The sequence below is a fragment of the Coturnix japonica genome, chromosome 1, assembly GCF_001577835.2.
Source record: "Coturnix japonica isolate 7356 chromosome 1, Coturnix japonica 2.1, whole genome shotgun sequence".
NCBI classification, from domain to species: domain Eukaryota; kingdom Metazoa; phylum Chordata; class Aves; order Galliformes; family Phasianidae; genus Coturnix; species Coturnix japonica.
This window is the reverse complement of record NC_029516.1, coordinates 19,036,822-19,049,106: the sequence shown is the minus strand read 5'-3', so window position 1 is coordinate 19,049,106 and position 12,285 is coordinate 19,036,822.

Here is a 12,285-nt window from a genome sequence, read left to right as displayed (position 1 = left end):
TTATAAGAGAAACAGTGTAGTCAAACTCTGGGGAAGTAATTGCTAAATCATTCCTTATACAGCATTTGACTTCCTTATTTACTATGAGCACACCATCAGAGCTCATCCAGAAGGCCATCTTTTGAACATTCCCTCTATGAATTGCCAAGGAGTAGGACTAGGTGAATATGTATTATCATATAGCCATAGACAAAGACCTTTGGGTAAAGATGGGAGAGAAGTATAGAACATCTTCACTGCTTTGAAACCAAAATAAAAACCAAATCATATTTTATTTTCATTTTTTAAAGGACGTTCTTACCTTCAGAGAGGGATTTGCTTGACTCAGTGTGGATATGTACCTTGAAGGTAGTCACACAGATTCCTTCATAGTCAAATAGATATAATTGAAGGACACCTAACACATGTGAAATACATTCTTTAAGAGGAGATTATTCTTTCAATTTACTGATAAAGGGAATTTAGTATGAATAGCTCAAAAGGAGATGTAGTTAATATCAGATTTTAGATGAGACTGTCCCATCTTTATTACTTGGAAAGAGTTCTCAGTGTAGATTCCAAGTATAGAGAATTAATCATAGTAAAATAAGTTACAGTTTTAGGGATATTTAAGGCATGCTTGTACTTCAGGCAATTCTATGAGTTCTTCTGTATTTAATTTTATAGATCAAAACAGTGGAAACTACATTAGGCCTGATCTCCTGAGCAGTGTTAACACTATGAAGAAGACAGGAGTAATGTAGAGCTATGAATTTTACTTTTAAAACAAATACCCACTTAGATTTGCTAAAGCTTCCTAATTTTCTGTTGTTGCTGAAACTATTTATTTAATTATTTATTTATTTAAAATACATGAGGACTTCTCTGTTTCTCGTACCAGTTTTATAGGTGTCTAAAGAAAAGAGTAATCCAATCTGATTAACAAAATAAAAAATAGAGGATAGATTTGTGCTAAATATAATGCCATGTGTAATATCTAAACCTCACTTTCGCCTCCAATACCACAATGAAGTGCAACAGGCACTTCAAGCTTTGAATACTTCATGACGTAGAAGAAGAAGTAATAAGTAAGTATTTTCTTGATTGACAATCAAATACACTGGGACAATCTGTGGTAAAGGCAAAATAATTCTTGTTATTATATATTATTAAAATGAATCTTCCTCAAGGATACCCCTCAAATTTAGCAAGATCTTCCTTTGAAAAGGAGTGCCTCAGTGTATAAAATCAGAATAATGCAGATAGTTTGCAGTTCAGAAATAATATTAGTGTTAGTTTGGGAGGAAAATGAGAGAAAGTATAACTCAGATAATCTATTTTTATCTTACTTTGAAAGAAATGAGACCACTACTTTTTGCCCATCTGATTGACAACAACTGAACGATGCTCAAGGTGAATTTTGCAATTAGTCAAATATATACAGAATCTAACAGAGAACAACAGTTTTCACAGAGAACTATTCTCTAAGGTGTCTTGAGAGTATGAGAGACACTATTTTGGTAAGCAATTGATACTTTCAGGTTCTAACGGAATTTCTGTAAAAGCAAATAGGCTAAAACCCATTTTTCATGTGAAAGAACAGACATAGCTCATGTGAGCTTGACAAATAACTTCGTTTATATGGATATGATTTCCTGACATTCTCTATACATAATCTGGCTCACTCCAGATAACGCTCCTGGATAAAACTTAGATGTAACTAAGGTTAGCGTGCTCAAGGGACTATTCTGCACAGAGAAAACAAAGGAAAAAACAAGGAGGATATCAACCTTTCAAACACATTGCCAAGAGGAGTGATATATTCATCATGAATCTGAATGTTTAAATTAAGATCTTACTTTATTTTCCCAGATTTGTTCCAGTTCAAACAAGCATTAATTTAAGAAGGTTCTATCCCTTTTACTGGTCAGACTATGTGACCCTTTCTTGATGTGTAATGTGTAAAACAAATCTATTAATATAACATCAAATTGTGCTGACAATATAACCAACATTTTTTCCTGTTGTTAAGATACATTCAACCTGTAGTATCTGTACAAAATTGCATCTGTTTTAAAACTTTTCTAATCTGCTTTCTTTTACTGTGATTTTTATTGTCTTTTCAGATCAGTTTCAGTGTGCTTCCCTGCTTCTATTCAGATGTCTGACCTCAGATTTCATCTCTATCATACGAGCTATATTTTCTGTTCAACAGGTGTCTTTTAATGACTTCTTTGAGGATCCATTACACCTAGAATCCATAATTTTCTTCTCCTTTCATATTTTCCTTCAAATTTCATTTTCTCAGATCTTTCCTGAAGTGTTAAAAATCATTTCGTCGCATAGAAACATCAGACTGTATCTGAATCTGGCACATGAAAATAAATTCTTAGTTTGCATGAAGAGTTTATGATATTTGCCCATAAGTTCCATTCCTCCATTTCTCTCAGGGCTGAGTTTGAAGTAGGAAAAACAAAACAAACAAACAAAAAACAAACATAAAAAGTTTAGATATTTGCATTAAAAAGGAATATGTTAAATTGATACTGAATCATTGTTATTCTTCAGCTTTCTGTCACATCCTAACTTGTCAGGTCTTCAAAAGCAGAGTTTCAGAAATCTTCTACAGCTACTTTTTCCCTCTTCAATAGCTCATAACACTCAGTATATGAAGTACAATGCTGCACATGGATTTTCTGAACGAAATACATCAGCTTTGTTATTTGCAGTTATCAAGGAAAATGGAAAGTGTGTCCATCTCCTCTTGGATTATTTGAAAACCTCCTTTGGTTTCTTTTGAAAACAAGGTAAAGAAAGTTGGCTTTTCAAAAAAAAAACAGATGGAATTGCAGGAAGTGACTATGCTTTGATACTTGCTTCTGTTATTCCATAGTGTCCTACTCTGAAAACCACATCAAGATGACCTTAAATTTTCCAGGAATACTGCATCTCTTTAATGGAGATTTGGTGCATATACATTTATTGAGTTTTTGATTTTTTTCAGTTGACTGCATTTTTGTTGACTATTTTGTCAACATGAATATAATCTTAAATTATTTTGGTTCTATGATCTAACTTCTTTTTCCTCTAAGCATATGCATAATGTCATCTCCTATCACATTTTCACTTTCAAATTTTTTAATTACCAGTCTGGCATGTTGAGAATCACATTATCTAAATTGCTGATAATACAGATCTCTCTTTATTTCCAAATAAGCACAATCTCTAGGGCACATATGCTAATACGCTGCATGGGCTAACTATACTTTTAATATTAGAGCAACTCCCTACTTTTTTTTTTTCTTTTCCCCTCAGATGCCAACAGTATCCTGGACTGCATCAAAAGAGGGGTCATCAAAAGTGTAAGGTATGTCTTTACTCCCCCCTGTTTTGCCCTCGTAATATTGCATATGGAATACTGCAACCAGACCTGAGGCACCCAGTACAAGAAAGATGAGGAGCTGTTGGAGAAGGCCAGAAAAGGGCTATTAACATAATCAGAGAGCTGGGGCACTTCTCCTGTGAAAGAAAAGGTGAGGAAGTTGGGCTTGCTCAATTTGGGAAAGAGAAGTCTCTGTGGAGACCTCACTGTGGCCTTCCTGTACTTAAAGGGAGCTTGTACACAGGAGGGAGATTGAATTTTTACACAGTCTGATAGGATAGGACAAATGGGAATGGTTTTAAAATGTAAGAGGGGAGATTTGCGTAAGATATTAGGAAGAAATTTCTACATAGATTGCAGTGAGGCACTGGAGGAGACTGCCCAGAGACACTGTGGATGTGTCATCCCTAGAGCTGGTTGAGGCCAGGTTGGATGGCTTTGAGGCCAGGTTGGATGGGGCCTGGGCAGCACGAGCTGGTGAATAGCAACCTGTATATGGCAGAGAGGTTGGAACTAGATTGCCTTTAATGTCCTTTTCAACCCAAGCCATTCTATGATTCAGTGATCTCCTTCTGTCTCCTGATAACAAGACTTATGCCATTATGGTGTTAGACTTTACCTTGAAATTATTTCCACCAATATTTTGGTGATTTATTTATTTATTTATTTTCTGTAAAATTAAACATACATGATGTACTTAATCATATTTGTTATTTAAACATAGAAATATAACCAAGAGTGCAAAAGAATCTATAAAACAAGTAGAATATTTGACCTATTTTTTGTGAAAATGATGCATCAGTGTCTGGTTAGATGACAGTGGTTGCTATTCTCAGGGAGTTCTCCATGTGTCCATCAGAGATTTTAAATCTAATTTTACTCTTCCTGTGCTTCATCCTTGAAAACATAGATGTATGTACTGACAAAAAACCAGTGACATGAATCAAGTATGACTATGAACTGAGGGATATTTGTCTTTGCTAAGACAGGGTTTATAAAAGTCTAGTAGAGAAATATCACCAATTTCTTATTTGAGTAGAATGTCTAATTGCAACTCTTTACATTCCATTTGAAAATTTACAGATAATGTTTTTATGTGAACCAAAAATATACAAAACAAATTGACTATTTTTTCAGCTATCTTGACAACTATTCCTTTATTGAAACAGAAAGCATGGCTGCATATTTCACACTGTTCACAGGACTTAATTTCATTTAATGAATCATAAAATCTTTTTAACATTTTACCTAGACTTAGCAACCTTGTTTCAGAAAAGTAAATGATGTTCCATAATCAGAATTCAGCTTTTAAGGGTCTCCTGGCACTGGTGATGATCCAATCCTTTGGAATTTATGATATTCACAGCTTTGATGACAATTTGCATTATATAATCAATTTTCAAAGCTTCTGTTCATAAATTTTCTTTATGTATGATGGAGTCATATTTCATCTAATGTTAGTTGACAGTGGTAACTGCATCATCTCCTATTAATTTTATAAGCCCCTCTCCGGACATTGCAGATGTTGCAGTTCTGCACCAGCAGAAGTAATCCACTCTTTCACAAATGCTATAATAGCACTATTGCAGAAAAGCACTACCCATTGCCTCACTGTGCTCATATCCGCATACTGGTCTGCAGAAACATTCAGTAAGCATCAGTGAATGCCAGCAGGTGAAATGTTTTCCACATGGAGGAATCTGATTTTACACCGTTGTTTCATACGCACTTCCATGTGAGTCACCAATTTGTCAGAATACCCCTCTGCTGCCATCTGTCACATGGCAACAAAATGCAACAGGATATCATCAGGAAGGCTCAGTGTCTACTGCCGTACTGCAGATGCATCTGTCTCTGATATCATGATTCAACATAATAAAATAGGAGGCATTACTTTTGGAGCCAGTTTCTATGCTGTCTCATTGACTGCTTGCTAAGTCTACAAGAAAAACTAATAATAATAATGTATTCCCAGATGTTCAATTAATCTACTATAATTGAATAATTAGAAAGTGACATTTTAAAGAACATAAAGCAAGCTAGATTTATACAAATTCAATAGCCTTCAAATCCATGGAAACTGCCTGTGTTGGTTTTTTTTTGGTTTTTTTTGGTTTTTTTTTTCTGGAGGGGGGATGAGGGGAGGGCTTTTTTTTGTTTTGTTTCCTTGTTTGTTTGTTTTGGTACAAAATTTTAACCTGGATACTTTATAAAAAGCACTTTTATTATTATTTCTTATGTAAATTTATGCTAAGTTTAGCGCTCATTGAGATAGTAAAATGTTCAAATTTTGCTATATTATACATCATCTAGGCAGGCAGTTATTTTCCTTCTTTTTTTACTGAACACATCAGTTTTGTTAGTTTCAGATTTCCAGATACAAAATAGACCACCCCTTTTTAGAAGTTCAAGCAATATATGTAAAAAATATTTCACAAAAAACAACTCCCTTTTTCATCACCAAGGAGAAGTCATGAATATGAGCCTTCACAGAAGAAGAAGAAGAGAAAGACTGCAATCTCAGAAGATAAATAAAATTAGTATTGTCAATTCAACCATAAATCTGAATGAAATATACTAATTTCAGTGAAGTTCAGCCTTTTCATATATTTAGAGCATCCAAACAGACCTTCTAGTAGCAGAAAACATAGCAGCTTCTAATGTTGAAGGCCATCTAACGACTTCAGCTATTGTATCCACAGAAAAATCATTGTATTGCCTCTTTTATGTCAGTTTTCTCATTCAGTCACTTACAACAGTATTAAAATATCTTATTGCCTTTGTTTATTTACCTTGATTATATCAGTGCAAAACAGGGAAATATGACCATCTCCATTTTATGGTCACAAACTCTAGGAGGTAGTTCCACAAGATTTATATGCCTTTAAAATTAAAACGTACTTCAATAAAGCAAAAAATTTGGTACATACTATCTTTAAAGACCCATAGCAGTACTATCAACTCCATCGTATCCTTGAGATCCATTTACACTGTAATTTCCACTCACTTGGCAGCATGAACATCTCATGATGCCTGAGCATGTACCTGTTAAAGCACTCCTTTATGTGATCCAGTAAAATGTTCATGCATACAGATAACTGTGCCACTCCTTTTAATGACTATAGTAGAACATTTTGCCTCCTTAATGTTTTATATACTTAAGGTGTTTTCCTCTTTGGAATTAAACCAATTGTTTTGTGGGAACAAAGTCTTACTTCACTGATTTAACAATTCAACACTAGTATTTTTTTTTTCTTTTCCTTAAAATGTTTATTGCTTTAGATATTCAAACTCTTATTCATCTTCAGTCAATTATCTGATCTTAATCTTAGCAGCTTTTCTTCTATATATAAAATGCATCTTGATGATGAATCTTGAAGATATCTGAATATTTTCTAGTTAATAAACAATTGAATATATATAATATAATAGGCATGTGAAGAACGATCAAAAGAGGTCGCATTGGGCTGACTACCTTTTTTAATGAAATCCCAAAAGCTCCAGGGTTACCACAGCTAGAGCTTTTAACCTGAACTCTTTGAAGCTTGTTTGTTCTTAATATTTGATTTTGTTGTTGTGAGCTTAACTGCAGACTGAAATGTTGCTGTTAGGATTTTCTTATTTACTTATTGGTGGGAGTTTGTCACTGCCTTTTACAGCGCACATTTGCCACTTTCTGAGGAGAACACTCACCTGTTCAGAATGCCACTGAGAAGGCTGCCCTTTCCAGAGCCAGAAAGTTGTTCATCGTGTACTCATACAAAATAGGCTTCACACTTCAGTGTTTCAGTGCATATTGATATGTATAAACATACCTCTTCAAGGATCATTTATTACAAAACATCTTTCAGGCCTTCCTTGTAATACTTATAGTGTTTTGTCACTTCCACTGGACTCCCCTGCCCCCACCAGGATTTTTGCAGGATTATTTCAGGATTTTTTTTTTGTTCAAGGTTTACTGCAGAATGTTTTTCTTCTCTACTTTGTATAGAATATAGAGTGTATGAAAACAGTATTAACACAGGGAAAATTAGGGAAAAGAGCTGACATCAAAGCATTGGATTTCCATATTGTAGATCATTTGACTCATGTAGAACTGTTAGAATATCATACATTTTTGTTCTGGTTTTGGAGGGTGTTTTTTGTCTGTTTGTTTATTTGCCTGTTTTTTTCATTTATTTACCTGTTTTGTTTTGTTTTGTTTTTGTTTTTGTTTTTTATTTATTGATCTATTTCTCTTCAGCTCTTCTGTTTGTGCAGGACTGTGAAAATCCAAAGAAACGTCTGAAAATCTGAATGTCTGTCTCTGAGTCTATGAATTCCACAGTACAGCATCGTGTCTTCAGGCTAAGACAAGAGAGAGATCTGAGATTGTATTTCGGGCTCAGTCACCTTAAAGACTCACGCATAACTGAACTTGTTACTGTCTGTTTTCATTTCAGGTAATCAGTGGGTCATTATTTCATTAAGTTTAAACTTCTTTAGATCAACTTAATTGAAAAGTTCCATATGTAAAACTGCAAGAGGTTATATAATAGAAAACATGCCAGCTTTAAGTCCCTGTTCAGTGAAAACACTAGGCAAAAGTTGGCGCAGTCTAATTCCTTCTACTCATATTCCAGTATCTGTTAATCAGAATTGATGAACTAGAAACTGTAATCCTTGGCTGAAGTAGGGAACAGGGCTCTGGAGCAGAGAACTGGGAGATATGGTACAACAAGGAATGGTAGAAAATTCTGTCTTCAAGCCCCTGGTGAATCTATATGTGAACAGAAATGCATATACACATGGAGAAAACATCTAAAAATAGCTTCCCTTTGGATCATCACATAGCTTGAAAATCATCATACAGTTTTAGCTGAACTATTTTAATACATAAATGGGAAATGTTGTTTTCTTTGTGTTTTGTGTTCAGCAAATAATTTCACTCCATGTCAGGGATACTTACAATCAAGATAATTTGTATTGCTTTTTCAGTTGAGGATGATGTTGATTTTCAGTCTGACCCTCTTTGGGTAGCAGTATAATACCTAAATTTCTTTGTGGATATTCCTCAAAGTAAAAGCAACTTTGTGGCATTGATACAATATGAGAAACTTTACCCAAGTCATAACCCATCATCATTCTCAGCTATTAATTCTCTGCTCATTTCCATATTCCTCAGAAAATGGAGCAAAAATCAATGTAGTAGGTGGGTATTCTTAAAGCTAGATTTATTTTTTACACGGTGATAATTCAGTGATATGAAAATCAGAGTCATCTCATTTTTTAGGCTTCTTGTCATTTTAGAGAGACACGGATGACCTTAGCTCCCTAGAAGATTTTAGACACACTGATATTTCACAGAAGATCTTAGATTAATCTCCTACTGACAAGAATCTAGTGCTTGTGGTTGCTCTCAATTGATAAATGTAGATTCAGTATGGAACATACATTGCTGTATATTGAGTATTTCTCAGCAAATTATAATCAACAATCACCATCAGCCACACATCGTATGCAGATAGAGGAATGCATTAGCAAATAATATCATATTAGACGCTATTAAAGAATGTTCTTCAATCACATAATACACATGAAGTCTTCAATGACGTATACATCTTATCAAAAGATGGGGGGCTTTTTTGGTTGTTTGTTTTGTCTTTCAGAAACAAACTGAACAAAACTAAACTAACTAACTAAATAAATAAACTCCAAGGAACAATTTTTCGTGGAAAAGATAAGTGTGTGGAGCAGCCCAGTGGGCACTGTCATTAAAGCAAAATCACTGAAGCCATTCAAAAAACAATTACATTAGATGATTCCCTGGGGTTATTGGAACTCTGGAGAAGAAATAAATTCTGATAGGATGAAAAGCCTTCAGCCTCTAAGCTTCTTATCTATTAAACATTGTGATGTGTACACCTACAGATCTGAGATGCATACTGTTGTTGAGAAATAGTATTTTACATCATCAAAGCACAATTTGCAATGAAATGGTATATTAATAAGTGCCAGTTACAGAAAGATCAGCCTGGCCTTGACAGTTTGAGTTCTTCTAAATAAACAGACAGAAACATGTGTAGGTCACAAAATGGATTATCTGTCCAACTTAATGTTATAAAAATGTGTTACAGACATCTGCATTACAATGGATTCTTTTTGAGATATCATCTTCAAATTATCTTTTTTGATACAGTGATACAATACCTAGTAGTGTTTGTATATGCAAGGGGAAAGCACAGTAAATTATATGCATGTATATAAAGAGAATTTATAATCAGGAATGAGACAGACTTTTTACACAGGCAGATAGTGATAGAATAAGGAAGAATAGTTTTATACTAAAGGAAGAGGAGATTTAGATCAGATATTAGGTGGATTTTCTTCACTCAAGTGGTGGTGAGGAACAGGAACAAGTTGCCCAGAGAAGCTGTAGATGCCTCATCCCTAGAGATGTTCAAGGCCAGGTTGGATGGAGCCAGGGCAGACTGACCTGATTCCTGATTTGCTAGTTCATAACATCGCCCATGGCAGAGAGGGTTAGAACTAGGTGATCGTTAAGGCTCCTTCCAACCCTTCTATGATCTTTTGACATCCTTTAAGGTCAGTATTTATTAATTTTTTTATTTGTTGCATATCTTCTATAATTTTTCCCTCTTTTCACTCCTTTTTAAAATATATTTCTTATTGTTTGAACATATGATATCTAGCTTCTCTCTTTTTTTTTTTTTTTTTTAAATTTTCATTTTAAAGAAATTGTTGTGTACACATAATACTAAACACGGCAGTAGTACTGTAGTAATAAAAGTTTAGCAAAGGCAAAAACTTGTATCACTATAATAGGGTATAATAGGGAATCTTCTGATGTTGATTTATTGTAAGAAAGCTGTCAAGTGAAGGATAAAAGCTCAAAAATATTTTTAAACCCCAAAACTATTTATCATAAATTCTGCGTAAATAGGGCAACCATTTAATTTTATTAAATTCTGCTAAAATATTAAATATGAGTAGCCTGGAAATACTGTTGCATTTTGGTCCTGCCTTTTAAAATGATGTAAAGTAAAACTGTAAGTTTAGAGACTGAAATTCTGCCACAATCAGAAGTGTGATTGTTATTCACAGAGGGGTTCAGTCTATATACTGGAGTGACCAGCACCCCAATCCTACCCTTCAAAGCAATGTTTCTACTTAAGAAAACTGCTTAAGTGAGACCCTAAATTCCTTTTCTAGTCAGTAGAAAACTGTAAAGATTTCATAATATGCTGATATTCCCCTAAAATCACCATACATAGTGATTATAAACCAAGTTCATTTTATGTGAAATGTGTGTGTGTTGAATTGGTGTGGCCATATCATTAATATGGACAAGTGTTTATTGACACTTGAGGCCTACTAGACAAATCACTCAGATTATTTCCCCTACGTATTTTCATCAAATAAGACTAATCATTTTGACTGCTCAAGATAAGTTGCTAATTTACTAAACCACAAAACATTTTTTGGCTTAAATAAGTACCAACAGAAATTTTATTAAAAACATATATGGCAATTGAGGGACTTTCAAAAAGTGAAGTTTTTCATCCCATTGGCAACTTTAATTAACAGCTTACGGGGGTTTTTAAACATTGAATTTTGAGAAACTTTTTAGTACTAGGTTCTCTCATCTTTTCTGACAAAGCAAAGTCAACAGCTGTGTTAAAGAACTGAACTGAGTTATACCAATGACTCCTTCCCTGTTTTCAGTAAAGTACACACACACAGAATGTTTCAAAGTGAGTATCTCCCAACTGCAGACTAATGGCATGATCAGCAGTTTGGAGAAAGAAAACGTGTTTCCAAAATCAAATGAAATCTGAGATTGTCCTTAAGAAGTGAATCCAAATTGAAGTGGTGAGTGATGAAAAATGATCTGAGCACCTCAATATTGGTACCGTTATGTTTAAGCATGGCTCACCAATTGTACTCTAGACAGATTGCCTTTCTGTGATTCCAGGTACTTCTTACTAAGTTCTCAAGTTCTTAAGAAGTAAAAATTAGTACAGATTATGCAGTTAACCATATTCCATCTATGAACACCTTCATGGTCAAAAAGAGAAACGATAGCATTTAAATGGACTGAACAGTGCATTCACTCTTCTTCTCCTAGACTGTATTTTGTAGAACAGATTGCATGGATTTCTGTTCATTAGTCAGCTTCTGAGCATGCCAGAATTTGACATTTTGGAGTTTTAATACACACTCAAGTAGAAAGGAAGCGGGAGCTCAAACTCGTCATCAGTTATAGGTCTCTGAGGGCTCACTTGGATATGCTGAGTTAACTTGATTTCTGGCAAGCAGGCCTTAAGTTTGTCAGCTTCAAATAGATCCAGTTCTGCTCATGCCCTTTTATAAGCTGTTGTAAGTTAAACGTTTCTAACTATAGATAAGGAATTTATTAGGAAAATGTGGTTATTTTTTTGTGATTTTTTTTTGGTCAAATTCAGCTATATTTGAACAGAGAAACAAAAATTCTAATGTAAAATATAACAGCAATTCTTTGCAAAAAAATATTTTCACAAAAGCTTTGATAATTTGTTTATCTCAGTGCAGGAGGCTTATAGTTTTCCTTTCTTTTTCAGGACAAAAACAGTACCTCTGCAGACTCGATTAATTGCTCATCAAAGATGTGCCTGTCTGAATTCTTTGATCTTCTTACATGTCAGAACATTGCATTTTTATATTTGAATAGAAAACCAGGATATCAGTCTGCCTTCTTTTTTTTTTTTCTTCTCTGTCTTATTTTCTGAGAACTTGACTTGGTTTATCCAAAAGGCAATGTAAAATTCATAATATTGATTGTTTGTTGCATTTTCTGCTGATAAATTCAGTGTAGGAAACAGATGTGAGAGACAACCTTGTGAATACTTGAAAATGACCTGATATCAATACTTTCCATAAAATGT